Here is a 16,508-nt window from a genome sequence, read left to right on the forward strand (position 1 = left end):
TATTAGCAAGGTGGTGTCTAAAATCCTTGCTAATCGGATGAAAAAGATCTTGGGGTTGGTGATTTCTAAGACCCAGTCAGCTTTCCTTCAAGACCGATTTATATTGGATGGGCCCCTCATTGTTAACGAGTTAATGGATTGGTTGAAAAAACATCACAAGAAGGCTTTTCTATTGAAGATAGACTTTGAGAAGACGTATGATAATGTTAATTGGATTTTCTTGATTTCTAATTTGTTACAGATGGGATTTCCGGTGAAATGGTGCGAGTGGATCAAGGGGATTTTTGGAGTCCTCTAGGTCGGCGGTTTTGGTCAATGGTTCTCCCACGTTTGAATTCAAGTGCGAAAAGGGACTTCGGCAAGGAGATCCTCTTTCTCCGTTCCTTTTTTTGATCATGATGGAGGCTTTTTCTTGTATGTTAAACATAGCTAAAGAGATTGGTGAACTGCACGGTATTCATATTCCGAACCTTGAGCATAATATTAATCACTTATTTTACGCTGATGATGCTTTGATTTTGGGAGAATGGTCTCGAGAGAATTTGGAGAAGACGGCTCGAGTTCTTAGAGTTTTTACTTGTACTCGGGTCTTAAAATTAATCTTCACAAATCGAACCTATTCGGTATTGAAATGAGTAATCAAGAAGTTTTGGGTGTTTTGGGGTGTAGAAGAGGCGTTACTCCGTTTACATATTTGGGTATTAAAGTGGGCGCGAACATGAGCCGCATCAATAATTGGAACTCGGTGATGGAAATGGTGGAATCCCGACTAGCAACTTGGAAATCGAAGATGCTATCTATTGGGGGTAGAGTTACTCTCATAAAATTGGTGCTTGAAAATCTTCCTATATATTATTTCTCGCTTTATAAAGCGCCTACGGCGATGATTGATAGAATAGAGGGTATCATGCGCCGGTTTCTATGGGGTGGTTCTATGGAGGATAAGAAAATAAGCTGGGTAGCGTGGGAGAAAGTGGCGAGACCTAAAAGGTTAGGAGGGTTGGGCATTAGTCGGTTAAAAGACATCAACGAGGCCTTATTATTTAAATGGGGATGGAGATATAAAATTGATAACAATGGTCTTTGGAAAAAGATTATCCGGGGTTGTGTCGAAACTGGTCAATGATGCCTATGAGATCCTCGGCTAATGGTTGTTGGAAGGATATTGTAAAAATCGGGGAGCATTGTACGCCCAATGGCAAGGCATTTAATAGTTTTCTGGTCGGATATGCCGGGGACGGAAAATGTATAAGATTTTGGTGTGATCCGTGGCTGAACGAGCAACCGTTACGGTACGTCTTCCCTCACTTTTTCAGGTTAGAATCCGATAAATGGGTTTGTGTGAATGAAATAATTAACAAACACAATGGTGTTACTGTGTTGAATTGGGATTGGCGTCAACTACCTAACTCCCCATTTGAGGTTTCGGAGTTGTTCAATTTATTAGATAAAATTTATGAATATAAGTGGGGTGAGGGCAAAGACATCTGGAAATGGACAGGTGATGGGTCAGGTTTTTTCTCGGTTTCGGCAGCTAGGAAACTTATAGTCAACAACCGTAATTATCAACTTTTTTTAAGCTTAAGTGGGAGAACTAGATTCCGGTTAAGTGTGGCATTTTGGTGTGGCGTGCAGAGCAAGATAGGATTCCTACGAAATATGCTCTTACTAAAAGAGGGATGGTTTTTTTGGATGACTCTTGCCCGTTTTGCGAGTCGAACCAGGAATCTTCGAGTTGCCACATCTTTACTCGATGTATTTTCGCAGCAGAGGTTTGTTCTAGGATTTCCGCTTGGTGTCGGTTGAATCCTATTTTCGCTTTTCGATGTCTGTGATCTTCTTATGCTTGTTAAAGGCTTTAAAATGGGGAAGTACGAGAAACGGGTGATGCATGGTATCATTTTAACGACCTTTAATGCATATGGATTGCTAGAAACGAGCGGAACTTTCAAAGGAAAACTATCAAAGCTATCAAGGTGGTGACCAAGATCAAATCGACTTCTTATTTTTGGATTACAAATAGGTCGAGACATAAACATTTAGATTGGAATGATTGGTGTACTTGTCCTATTGGTTTGATGTAACTTGGTTTCCCTTGCGGTCCTTGCTTTGAGGACTAGCAAGTGTCGTTTTTGTGATTGAATGAAATTTACCTTTCAAAATAAAATACATATATAGAATAAGTAGAGACTGCATTTAATAATTAAGATTATATCACAAACAGTGCATTTAAATTAGTATCATCCAAAATAACTGCTTACTATTCCTTCTACGTTCCATTTTTTTTTCTTTACAACTACTATTTTAAATAATAATAGAATTTCGGGTTAAGTTATTTTATAAAGTATTCTAAATCTATGAAGGGTACAAAATACACTAGGTCACAAAATATAACACAATATTGAGTAATATAACACGTACAATATCGAGGAAAATTGACAAAATGATGAAAATAAACAAAAAACACAATGATATATAAAAAGACGCAATGATCTGAAAAAAAAATATAAAATCTACAAGCTAGAAATTGAAAAGCGAAGACTTAAAATCTAATATCGTAGAGTTTGATGAGACGGCTCCCATACCACTTGAATTACGGTTAAGTTATTCTATAAAGTATCCTAAATCTATGAAGGGTACAAAAACATAGTAGATAGCAAAATATAACACAATTTATGATGAACAAAATATAACACATACTGAGTAATATGTAGGAAACCGTTCGCGTATAAGAATAAAACACTTTTAATAAAATGATTACAATACAAGGAATCAAACCTATCTAGGAAAGCAAGTAAATTACAATACGAATTACACCGGAAAAAATCAAAATTACAATACAATTGAAATAAAATAATGCAAGAAAGGTGTAGAAGAAGAATGGTGTCGTAGTCTTTGTGGCCGAGGATCTTGTTTTACACAGGGCCCTTAAAACAAATTCCGGGTCTCTCACCGTTTTGTTTCCCAGGGTACAACGGCCTAAGCAATATGTATTGCCGAGGAGAGCTCTAGCACCCGAATAGTACCTTAAAGAAAATGATGAAAATGATCAAGAATGTTGGAATTTTTTAAGAAGAAAGTTGAAGAAAACACAAGAGAGAATGTGTTAATTTTGTGTTTTTCTACAACCAAGAAGCTCCCTTGGTATTTATACTAGTAGAAAGTTGAAACCATTCAACCATCATTAACCAAAACTTTAATTTTTTGACCAAATTAAAGGAACCATTAACCAAAACTTTAATTTTTTTGACCAAGTTAAAGGACATTTTAATGGCTTTGGCTAATTGAATAACAACCTTGAATAAAATAATTCAAAGTTTAAACATATATATTTTTTTTCACAAAAATTTTCCAACAATCCCCCACATGTGAAAACAAAACTAATTCATTTCCACAAATTTTCCAACATCCCCCACATGTGAAAACAAAACTCATTCATTTTCACATTGAGATCAATCCATACATGCAAGTTTCTTAGATTCAATTCAACGGTTGAGCATTGCAGAATAGGTAGGTGTTACCCTTTGAACCTTCCTTTGTGAAGCATACTCAGTCTCCAAGCGGTGTGTAGACACGATATCTTTGAATATACCCCATCACTTACGTGTCCTATTATGGTCCTGGAACACTAGCCTGGTTCTGCGAGAGCTCTAGAATTTTTGCCCCAAAATCCTTTCAAACCGACCCTAGTTCTCTCTCACATAGATGATTCTCGCTCAAATCATTAAAAGCAATAGGTTTGTTGATTTCCACAAATCATTAACCTTTATTATGCTTATCCATACAACATGTGTCATTGATTGGAATGGACTTGGACGCGCGCGCACGAAACGCTCTTTAGTTTGGTTTGGGGTACTCCCCCACAGTCACCACCCTTGGTTTCATGATTAAGTTGTCCTATTGAACCTAGATCTTGGGATCTCCAGTCAACTAGGTTAGGTTTTCCTCATGTCCCCTTTTCCCATGGGCTTTAGTCCCATTCCTTTTGACGACTTGTTAACTAACTCTTTGCTTAAGCCTTTTGTTAACGGGTCTGCAATGGTATCTTTTGACTTCACATAGTCAATTGTGATATACCCGTTGTGAGTAGTTGTTGTACCGTGTTATGTCTACGTCGAATATGCCTTGATTTGCCGTTGTACATCACGCTATGGGCTCTACCAATCGCTGATTGATTGTCACAATGTATGCAAATAGCCGACAAAGGCTTTGGCCATATTGGAATATCTTCCATAAATTGACGTAGCCATTCTGCCTCTTCACCACATTTATCCAAGGCGATAAACTCCGATTCCATCGTGGATCTAGCTATAACCATTTGCTTAGAAGACTTCCAAGCAATAGCTGGACCACCAAGTGTGAATACATATCCACTTGTTGATTTAGAATCTTTTATATCCGAAATCCAATTTGCATCACTGTATCCTTCGATCATAGCTGGATCTCGATTATATGGAGTCCATAGTCTCTTGTGTATCTTAAGTACCTTAGAACCCGTGTTATACTTTTCCAATGTTCCACGCTCAGATTACTAGTATATCTACTTAGCCTACTCACAGCATAAGCTAGATTGGGTCGAGTACATGTCATAAGATACATTAGACTACCAATAATTCTTAAGTACTCTAACTGAGCAACACCCTCGCCTCTATTTTTAGATAGATGGTGGATCGTATCAATTGGAGTTGATGCGACACGCGTGTCATCCTTATCGAATTTCTCAAGAATTTATCCACATAGTGAGATTGACTCAAGATAAGACCATTTTGAGTTCTAGTAATTTGAACCCCAAGAATCACGTCCCCAAGTCTTTCATGTCAAACCTCGCTTTCAACATATCTTTTGTAGATTTAATCATAGTATCATTACTCCCAATGATAACCATATCATCTACATAAAGACATAAAATCACATAACCTCCTGGCGTGTCCTTCACATAGGCACATTTGTCACACTCGTTTATTTTGAAACCATTGTCAAGCATCACCTGATCAAACTTTAAGTGCCATTATTTAGGAGATTGCTTCAAACCATACAATGATTTGACTAGTTTACATACTTTGCCCTCTTTCCCTGGGACGGAGAAACCCTCGGGTTGCTCCATGTAAATCTCTTCATCTAAATCGCCATTTAGAAATGCGGGTTTTACATCCATTTGGTGAATTTCCAAACTTCGTAAGGCCGTGATTGCAAGAACCAACCTTATTGAGGTTATTCGCGTGACTGGCGAGTAAGTATCAAACTAGTCTAGACCTTCTTTTTGTCTATACCCTTTGATCACTAACTTTGCCTTGTATTTATCAATACTTCCATCGGATTTCATCTTCCTTTTGAATATCCAACGATATCCAAGGGGTTTACAACCCGGCGGAAGATCTACTAACTCCCAAGTATGATTTTGCAATATAGAATCTATCTGATTCTTAATTGCTTCTTTCCATTGAGGTGATTCTGCGGAGGTAACCGCCTCGCGGTAGGTATTGGGCTCACCCTCAACCATGTAGCTCACGAAATCAGGACCGAAGGATTTTTCAATCCTTGGTCTTTTGCTTCGTCTAAGCTCACCTTCCTCAATTTCGGGTCGTTCATGTCTCTTATCATGAACAGTATCATCAATCGCTCTTGATGTACTTGCTTCATTAACCGCTCTTGATGAACTCGCATGTGTTTTCCTTAAACAGGGAAACATATTTTCGAAAAAATTGTCGGTCCTCCACTCAATAATAGTGCCTTCATGTACATTGGGATTCTTGGACTCATGTACAAGAAACCTATGCACATTACTATGGTGTGAATATCCAATGAATATTCAATCAAACTCTTAATTAATGAAGCACAAATAAACCGATCATAATCACTTTACACAAAACCCTAGCCTAAAGTGATCACAAAGATGTCTAGCCTGACATTGGCATAACGATTAACTCGCTTATCTGATGAAAGGATGTAAGCATGGACTGATTGGACGAACCGGAAGCTCCAAGATGATGCAAAATTACCCCTAGGTTCATTCTTGACTGTTGGAATGAAGGAGATGTCGAACGGGGCCTGAAAACCGATTATATCGGTTACGGTTTTTCTTTTCCTGTTTTTTATGTCCTTCGCGTAGCGCGAAGGATCCCCCCCCCCCCACAGTTCACGTAGCAAGAAATAATGTAACCTCATATTCAGATTTTTCTTTTCGAGAAACCCGAAATTCATATATTATGGGTCCCGTTATTCATTTTCTAGACCGAGATATGCCCGTTTTACTAAAAGATACTTTCCTGTTTGTAAGGCCTGAGCCCAGGTGCCCTACTTTAGCGTTGGATTTAATCATAAACATAGTTTGTTATAGCAGAAGTCTATACATATCGCAATGGAAATTTAAACTTTTATAAAATACTTCTAACTCTAGCTAGATCTTCAATATGGATAGTCTTGCGCGCACCCCGAGCTTGCCACGTCATCAATAATACCTGCATGCATACTAAAAGTCAGCTACACGCTGAGTGGGTTCTATCGTTTCTTTCTTTTCATAAAATTTTGATTTATAATCAAATCACATTCTTTAAACATTCATACGCAACGTAGCACTCGTCTATAACTAGTCTCAACGTACTTGCTCTTAATCGAGCCTTCTATTCTTACTTGTAATCGAACCATATCAAGTTAGAGAGATTTGCCATCGTAACTCGTTGCGCATGCATGAGGCCCGAAGGCTCTACGCACGAACATGCACCTGTTCTCCTCTATATACATCCATTCACATCAATATACATATTATTAATGTACGCAAATATTCAATAGGGCTTGCTCCCTACCTTCTTTCGATCTGCTCTATCCACTAACATTTACCCATGATACTAGTATCCATGGCTGGACCATACATTCACACAACGTATATCTATGCATTTAAAATTATCATGCCATGCAATCGTACTACATATATGCACATAATTAATAGCTACTGTACTTAGTATCCCTAATTGGACCACCTATTCATATTATCCATAACTGGACCATCTCACCATAGTATCCATAACTGGACTGCATTATCTTTTGTATCCATAACTGGACCCTATTATTCTTTGTATCCATAACTGGACCATACTATTCTTCGTATCCATAACTGGACCATATTATTCTTCGTATCCATAACTGGACCATTTATACATATTATTCTAATCAATCAATTCATTGTATCTATAGCTAGACCACATTACTATCACAACACGTACCCGAACATAGTATAGGCTTTTAGTCCTTTATTGTGCTCGTGCCTGTGCTTTCCCTTCCATAGCACTCTATCGTTTTCATAAGTAGAGCATCTGTCTATCATGTACGTGTCTGCAATACCACTCATGAGTACTCGTGATGTGGACAGGTATAAGGTACTACGACCCCTGACGCCCACATCATGACTTACCCACGTTCTTAAACATTAGTGGTTAAATAATTTTATTACTAATCTACACATTTACTTCTTCTCTTAAAACATATCTCGTTCGTCTTTTATCTTCTTTTTTGAGTATGCATACAGCCCCAAAACGTTTAAGGAAAAAGGGGCTAGAACTCACCTGTAGACGATTCCTTTCTGAGTTAATCGTTATGCCTTTCTTCAATTGAGCTCCACTAACTGTTTATTGAATAACACGTATTAATTCTCTATATTTTATTATTTGTATTCTTATGTTAACGAAATTATCCTTTGAGTTAACCGAACCGAACATAAAGCCTTACCAAACCGATTATATTAGTTTACTGAAATTTAGCTTCATTTATTAGTTTATTAAACCTTAACCTTATTACTATGATTCTTTAACGAACTTTAACGGTTTCTTAACGAACGTTTGGGTTTTGATTCCTAAACGAGTCGGGTCTCGGGTTCAGGTCTCGTTTATCTTGAATCAAGTTTGGGTCACACCCTTGTATTATATATGTTTTATTATTATTATTATTATTATTATTATTATTATTATAGCTTTAATTACCAAAATTACCAAAGTGGCCCTCCACCCTAACTATTTATAAGCAGGTCCCTCACCCCCTTCCTTACACTTACCACGGCCACCACCGTCCTTCCTGCTTCCGGCAGCCAGGGCGACATTGAAGCAACATTGAAGAGCTTGATGAAATACCGGGGACAATGATCAGAAGAGCTTGACGAAATACCGAGGACAATGATCAAATGACAAAGCTTATTATTTCCGTGAATGAAATTATTTAAGTAACTCACCCCTAATAAATAAGTATCCCAGATACTCATATCCCACATTTTCAGGTTGAGAGCTTAAACAATTTAATTCCCTTTTAAATACAAGTTGTTCAAAAATTATCACCTTAATAAATAAGCATCTCGGATGCTCGTAGCCTACGTTTTCAGGATCCAATTCTCGAACTCCTTGAAAATAATATATAAATAATATGCTTTTAACACGGTCTAATAATGACGAAACCCGAACAAATTTGACTTTCTTCAGTTTGGTCAACTCGAACATGTAATTATTTCTCAACCAATAAAATATCTTTGTTGAATCAGGCCCAAAATAAAAGCAAGTCTGTTTGGACAGCCCATAGTAAGACTAATAATAGCCCAACAGCAAATTTAGTCCATACCTTATTTTTATAACATGCAGCCCAAGCCCACTAAGAAGAACAAAAAAATAACTAGGGATGGAGAAACCCTAGCAACATCTTAACCACCATCTCCTTGGTCACCTACACCGCCTCCCTGCCGGAAACGCCGCTTCCCCGCCAACCGTATTCCGACAGCTCAGCCCAGCCATATTCCGGCACTTCAGCCGCCAACCATCTCTCCGACCACCTCTTCCTCCAATGGTGGTCAACACCACGGCCATAACCCCACCGGAAAATTGACTTTTCCGGCCAACTGCATAGAACCTCAACAGCCGCCGCCACCAGTAACACCACCATCATCCTCCGGAACCACCTCTTTCAACAAGACCTGGTTGTCTGAGGTTAACCCGCCGGATAACCGAATCCGGCAACACCACCATGAGCTGTTGCTCCCGCAACTTTGTTTCTGGCTCACCATCATCAGATGTACAATATCAAAGAGACAGCGACGTCATAGGACACCAGCCACCATTCACCGCGCTCTCACCGTCCACCAACTACTGAAAATCATCCTCCGACCAGCGACCCTCCAAACGCAGATGTTCTTCAGTTTGGTCAACTCGAACATGTAATTATTTCTCAACCAATAAAATATCTTTGTTGAATCAGGCCCAAAATAAAAGCAAGTCTGTTTGGACAGCCCATAGTAAGACTAATAATAGCCCAACAGCAAATTTAGTCCATACCTTATTTTTATAACATGCAGCCCAAGCCCACTAAGAAGAACAAAAAAATAACTAGGGATGGAGAAACCCTAGCAACATCTTAACCACCATCTCCTTGGTCACCTACACCGCCTCCCTGCCGGAAACGCCGCTTCCCCGCCAACCGTATTCCGACAGCTCAGCCCAGCCATATTCCGGCACTTCAGCCGCCAACCATCTCTCCGACCACCTCTTCCTCCAATGGTGGTCAACACCACGGCCATAACCCCACCGGAAAATTGACTTTTCCGGCCAACTGCATAGAACCTCAACAGCCGCCGCCACCAGTAACACCACCATCATCCTCCGGAACCACCTCTTTCAACAAGACCTGGTTGTCTGAGGTTAACCCGCCGGATAACCGAATCCGGCAACACCACCATGAGCTGTTGCTCCCCGCAACTTTGTTTCTGGCTCACCATCATCAGATGTACAATATCAAAGAGACAGCGACGTCATAGGACACCAGCCACCATTCACCGCGCTCTCACCGTCCACCAACTACTGAAAATCATCCTCCGACCAGCGACCCTCCAAACGCAGATGTGACCATCTGACCGTTTATTTGCAACCTATGAACAAACCCACTGTTCACTTCACAAAACCCTTAAAACGAACCTCATCCAGATCTAGAAACATGAGACAAAATTTGAGCACTTTATTTTCTCAAATCTTCAAACTTTATTTCCAAAAACCAAACTTTATTTTCAAAAACTTCAAGAAATTTAACATCTCGGTTCGGGTAATAGCGGAATTAGAACCCGAATATCAAGAACAAAGTTGAATCAATTGATTCAAACCCGCTCTGATACCAATTGTAGGTCCCGAAACTGGATCCGACAACGAACGGTTTTGTTCTTGATAAGTGCTTGAGACGGGTTCGGTATAAACAAACGATCGAAACAAAAATATAAAGATAATAAATATAGTGAACATCTCCGCAATCGGTTAAAGATTTATAATATTAAGAACGAACCGACTCCACCCAAGGTGAGCTCCCCTTGGGTGGTTGTTTACACCATCAAAACACACACTATAAAAGAAAACAAGTTTCCTATTTATAGCTAAACATAGAAAAAAAACAATATAGAAGCATTCTCGTTAAACTTAAACGCGTGTCGAAGTTCTCGTCTCGTGTCTGAATTTCTCGCCCACTTTAATTATTAACTTGACCGTAAATATATAACGGGTTTCGTACTTTGATATCGCAAGTCACATTTTTGCCCTTACACATTTCTTGATCATATAAGATCCTTAACTGGTTAGATCGGGTTGTGCAAAGCTATATTATATCACAGTGAGTTATTATTACTAAAAAAAGGGGAATGTTGCACTTTCACATTACATAACTTATATCCATTATAAAAAGTTATTGACAAAAATAAATTGTATTTTCATTGATAGATCTCTTGGTTGATTTCCGTATCCAGCAATTAGAGGTCCCAATCAACGAAAACAACTAATAGCTAGTATGTTTTATTCTTTTTTTTTTGAATTTAATTTTGTAATCGATTTTAATGTCTTGATCTGTTAGTAGTTTCATCATCAACGTTTTTATGAACTGTTCTAATTATTTTTTTTATATGTTCAGGCTTAATTTAGTTACAAGAAAATTAAAAAAAAAACGATTGTTAGAGTGTGTTCATATTGGTTTATTGTTATCAGATTTATCAGGTTTATGTCTGTTAATCCTTTTTCGGTAGTTTTTTAGTTGTGTTGCAGGTTTTCGACGATATTTATATTATTCTACAAGATTAATTTTGTGTGTGATTTGAGATTGGCTTAGAATTAAGAAAGCTGTAACCAAGGGAAAAGCTACTTAGGATCCTAACAAGCCATTACAATTAGGTCGATATAAACATTATTAGGGTTGATATTATTATTATTATTATTATTATGTTTGTAATTACTGAAACTTATGTATTTTAGTTTAGGTTGTTGGGTAACTTAGGATAAAACCTGTTAATCTGGTATAAACATTATTACGGTTCGGGAATCAGTTGCCCGCTATACCTTTGTATATAAATGCTATTATGATATCGGCGTTAATTACCTGGATTAATCATATTACTATTGATTGATCCATTCAAGTTTGTCACAGTTGTGTTTGTGATACCCCCAATAATATGGTATCAGAGCCATGCGATTTTCGCAAATTAATCACAAAGACGATGGAGAGAAATTGCAGAAACCGGAATCATAAGAGCGGTGGATATGACAAGCGGTTATGCTACTATTGTAGGGAGCCAGGTCATGTAATTAAACGATGCAAACTAAAGGAAGAAGATTGGGTAACAATGTTGATCCAACGAGCGATTAACATAGGAATTGAAGATCAATCAGATGTTACAGATCATGCTGACAAATACATTGTATCTTGAACAGAGACCATGGGTCATGGTCCGATAAATGGTATTCTAATACTCACTATCGTAATCATCTTGGCCACACATTAATATGATTAAGAAATCTTTTGGGATCGGCACACGAGTAGAGAAATCAGAAATTGTGTTTATTCGAAGGGTAGGGCAGGTGATTGTGGGTATAAACTATAAGGCATTAATGTTTCAAAGTGTGTTCTATGTTCCAGAAAATGTACCAAGTTTGGAACAATTAAGGATGCAAGCTTTTCGAATGAAATTTGAAAGAAACAAATGTGAGATCAGTTCCAGGTTTGAAGATAATAGGGAAATAATAAATGAATGGACTCATGAAACAAACATGGAAAGATTAACGGAAAACAAGACTGCTCTAGGAGATGATAGTGAATATGAAGATCTAGATCAAGAAAACATGTCTTGACTCTTATTTTCACGAACTATCCATACATGAATCCACTTTCATGGCACAAGACTGGTTATATCTGATCATGTTTGTAGACAATAAAGCATACGGGTAACAACTATTTGAGAACAAATTATTACTAAAAATTCATTTCCTAAGGTAAAACCAAGCCAATGAATTGATAGACAAATGTCAGACAAAAAAACCATACCAGCAATAAAATAAAGTTGTAACCAGTTACTACAAGCATGCTGGCAATTGACTTCATGTTCAAAACAAGACCGGAAAACCATAAAATAAATCCTAAGCAAAACGAAATATTTGGAAGTATTAACTAGAATTCACTTGACAAGGTGTAAGTTTACTCTATAATCTTCAAGATAGGCAGAGTCAATACCCGAACCTATAATCCATGTAATGAAGTAAATGCTCTTCTTATGTTGCATCAGAATGACACACCATCTCCATAAGTCCAAATATCGTCAAGGTGCGTTCTTGACTTCTTCTATCCGTTTGAGAAGATAAAGAGAAACATCACCCGCCTAGATCTTTCCCTCTTCCCGCCATGGCACTACAAAGCATGCGAATGAGTAGATATCGTAACATATTGTGTTAACCACCATTCAGAATAATAACTAGCGATGAAGCTAGAGTGGTTAAAAGAAGTTTTTTGAACTTTTAGTATAATATAAAAAAAATTGATCACCTTTTATGGATTTCCTTTACTTTACGGCTGACAGGAAAAATTAAGAATGCATGCTAGTAGCTAGCTTTAAATAGGATGTAATCGACGGAGGTTGATGGGCTTACCATTTATAGTGCCGATAATATTGCTCATATATTGTGAGAATCTAATGCACATTTGATCCTTTCAGCTGTGCACTTAATTAGACTATTGACTGTTGTCGCTGCTCCTAGTGATATTTTGGCAGTAGGAACTGAATCGAATAAAATCTGGAGTCCGATTGTTATTAATGATCCTCCAGTTCCAACCTCAAGAATTCCACCTTCATACGGTCCAGGTCCGTCAGGAAGTATGGCAAAACCAGATGGTAGCAATGGAACATAATCTGATCACCCCCACTTAATACATCATCCATCCCTGCAATATCTACGGTGCGTATATAACATATGATCCTGTAGAATCAGTTGAGCTCTCTTGTAGCATAAGCATGTTGCTCTGGCTATAATTTGCACTCTACAACGTAAAACAAATTGGCAATTATAGTTGGATTAATTTGGACTAGGATACAGGAACGAACAGAAAAGGATGATAAATGTGAAGACATGAAGATTAGTTAGGACTTTAAATTAAAACTAGTTGTTTACTTTAAGTTATTTAGACTTACCGGTTAGTACTTAATAGTTTATTTAATTATGGTATCGTTAGAATAAGATTAGCCTCGGTTTTGTTTAAATCTCAAGTTTTGTATTCAGTTAATTGTCTCAAATTTAATTAACAGAAAAAGTGTACGTCTGAAGCTATTCCTTCGATTTCTGCGTTTTTTTATCTAAACCTTCGGTTTGATCCAATTTTTTTTTTCAATAGTTATATGAGGATCATTAGTTGTGCTTTGCATGATTTTAGAACTTACATTAACACGCAGAAGGGAAACACAATTTTCCGAATCATGGCCATTGGCAATGTGCAGCATTTCTTGAACCAGCTCACAGTTTGAAAGAACATCCCACTGAAATTGAAGAGCCACCTTCAGATTATAGTTAAGTATATGATTTTGTATGGATTTTCATTAAAAATTTCGTTACCATCGCTCCTAGAGTTCTCATCACGAAGAAAATTAAAAACCTGTTTTGGTGGAATTGGTAACCAAAATGAAGTTGCAGCACTTAACACTACACCAGCTGGCTTCCCTGGATCATCTATATTTTTTCAGTGCATTATCCGGACATCATCCGTTCCACCGTCAGATAAAGTGGTCCATGTGCGGGCAGTCGAAGCACCAACCCCGCTGCAGAAGCTCAAAACCATTCTCTGAGCTAACTTTAGCATTTGCTTTCTCCCTTCTTGAGTCATTGTAACTACAAAAATGAATGAAGAAAGACATTCCATTTTATCAAATTCAGAATAATAAAAAGGTATGTCTTTTAATAAGGAAACAGTAGAACGCTAACAAGTTGAGATATACTTGCCTCCTATATTTGCTGCTGGATTATTGCTAGCCATTGCGCTTGCAAGTCGTTGACACTGTCTTTCTAGAGTTGCTACCCATCTTTTTGCCCCAAATGCTAGACCAGAGTTTACTAGCACCTTATAGATATCATGAACGGCCTCATCATCAACTTCAACATTTTCAACCCAAGTGACCTAGAAATGGGAGATTAAATGTGAATTCCTGAAATTCACTTACTTTTGCATTTGCATTTATTGCATCGTGAAATCATCCGTTTAATTAAGTTCTGGTGCAACACTTGAATAAGTTGTACCTTTGAGTATCCATTGGGAAGCTCATGAATCAAACAGCCCGAAGGCCTTCTTCTACACCTTACCACCAATGAAGAGCACAGATTTTCCAAAGATACATCAACCACGACCCATGTTCCATCATCAAGTCTTTTGCAATACCTAACAAAGTAGTTTACTCGGGTTGGGACGAGTGGAGAAGGAACTTGATACTCAGCTGTCATCTGCAAAACTCGACCGTTGTGTTTAGATTAATATATATAGAGTTTGATTTGGTGTTTTAATAGTTACAGTATAACTTCACAAGTTCCTTACCACTTGCATAACTCCATTATAATTGCCAGCTGCTCCAGTTGCAAGTATTTCTGGAGTCGTTGCTCTTGAAACAATGCCACAGAACACATTTGACCATTGATTCTGAAAATCATTGTTAGATTATTGAGTTGCTAATTCAAAAGAATGTACCCATAAAAAAGATTGCAATTTCGGTAAAAATATACCACATCCATTAGAATTTCCACAACAGCTATGTGATTCATGAAGATAACCGTGGATTCCCTTGACGCTTCAGATTTCAGTCCCATTGGTTTCGGACCTATACATCTGGGAAATGACCGCAGATACTCGTCTTCATTTAATGTCACTTGAGATGAGTTGCCAGAGATTGGGACCCAAAGGGGCTCACCAACCTGAGCAATTCTGAGTAGTTCCTCCATGGCAACAATAGCAAGCTCCACAATAACTCGCTTCTCAGTAGGTACAGCCATGGGCCGGAGAATGTCATTTGCTTCAAGCATTTCTCCTAATATTCCTTGTTGTGGGTTAAAACTAGACTCTGGTAAGTCAAGGGAGCGAGAGGGTCCATGAGATGAAACATCAGGGTAACTGAATGTTGGCTTGCCAACATATTTTGCAGCAATTCCGGATATCCTGTCAATCTATATGGAAAAAAATAAAATTTGAAAGGTTAAATAATTAACTTTAAACAAATTATAGAAACTACACAACCCCCAATTAATATGTGTGGAATATATTTTGTCTTATGGTTAAGCTTAACATACTTCTTCTCGTAGACGAGCATTCTCAATCCTCAATTGCTGTTCGTCAAACGACATTTCCCCAGTAGCAGCAGCTCCTCCACAGTTTGGACATGCGGCATTGGCGAGAAGTTCCTTTAAATGCGTGTTATCTGCTCGAAGCTTTTCATTTTCTTTTCTCAGTTTTGTGTTATCAAAGCGTTCGTGCTGAGCCTAGTTTGGAAAAAAAAAATTGAAAAAGGCACATTTCAGAAATTATTGATTGTTTAGTATATCATTGATTCTGTAAAAAGATAAATGGAAGTGCAAGCATAGTTCAAAATGAATTAGGTGCATCACTACGCAAACCAATTGACCATTAGCTTATATATGAAGGCCTGAACCCGTTTCAGTTGGATCATGATATATAGTCATTTGAACTACACGTGCTTGATCCTCTTTGTGTTTCTGTAGAGGGAACTATGATCAGATTCATAGTGCCCGTATTCTTCACTGTCAAGACACAAGGCGTGTTATTTGTCCCCATACCCGCCTCATCCATTTCTGCATTCACGACCTTGACAATTGGTGAGGTTCAAGCTGAAGCCACAGCCCCTTCGGTTCTAAATAGCTTCGGCTTTCATCCTCATAAGGTTTTATTCACCCGATAGCCACTTCAAACACTATAGTTTCTATATATGTCAGAATACTGTTCAATCGTGGTAACTATTGGGGAGGATCCTATCCCGGAGCGAATCAAGCAGTTTCTTTAGTAAAACTGGGTCGTCAACTGATGATCCAAGGCTGTTGAACTTGGATACCATTCTGCTATTTTATTCCCGCAAATTGATTATCGGTCTCTTTCATGCCTAACAGCTCGAACTCGCTCTTCAAATTTGATATCAGGCCTTCTGAACAACGTGCTCTAAGATTGCGCTCTCTTTGGGCGTCGTCCCACACGTC

The 16,508-nt window shown here is 38.1% G+C and overlaps 1 pseudogene across 1 annotated transcript; it reads right to left on the reverse strand.

The window, feature by feature from the left end:
- Positions 1 to 12,313: 12,313 nt before the first annotated feature.
- LOC143582358 (homeobox-leucine zipper protein MERISTEM L1-like) lies at positions 12,314 to 15,779 on the reverse strand (annotated as a pseudogene). Its single transcript, XR_013143956.1, has 6 exons — positions 15,591 to 15,779; positions 15,030 to 15,467; positions 14,845 to 14,946; positions 14,553 to 14,753; positions 13,703 to 14,433; positions 12,314 to 13,305 (listed from the first exon to the last, which is right to left on the reverse strand). The product of XR_013143956.1 is annotated as a homeobox-leucine zipper protein MERISTEM L1-like (transcript).
- Between the last annotated feature and the right edge of the window lie 729 nt (positions 15,780 to 16,508).

This window comes from Bidens hawaiensis, unplaced genomic scaffold, assembly GCF_021521415.1.
Source record: "Bidens hawaiensis isolate Kalapana, Puna unplaced genomic scaffold, B.hawaiensis_p1.1 tig00031533_1, whole genome shotgun sequence".
In the NCBI taxonomy this organism is placed as follows: Eukaryota; Viridiplantae; Streptophyta; class Magnoliopsida; order Asterales; family Asteraceae; genus Bidens; species Bidens hawaiensis.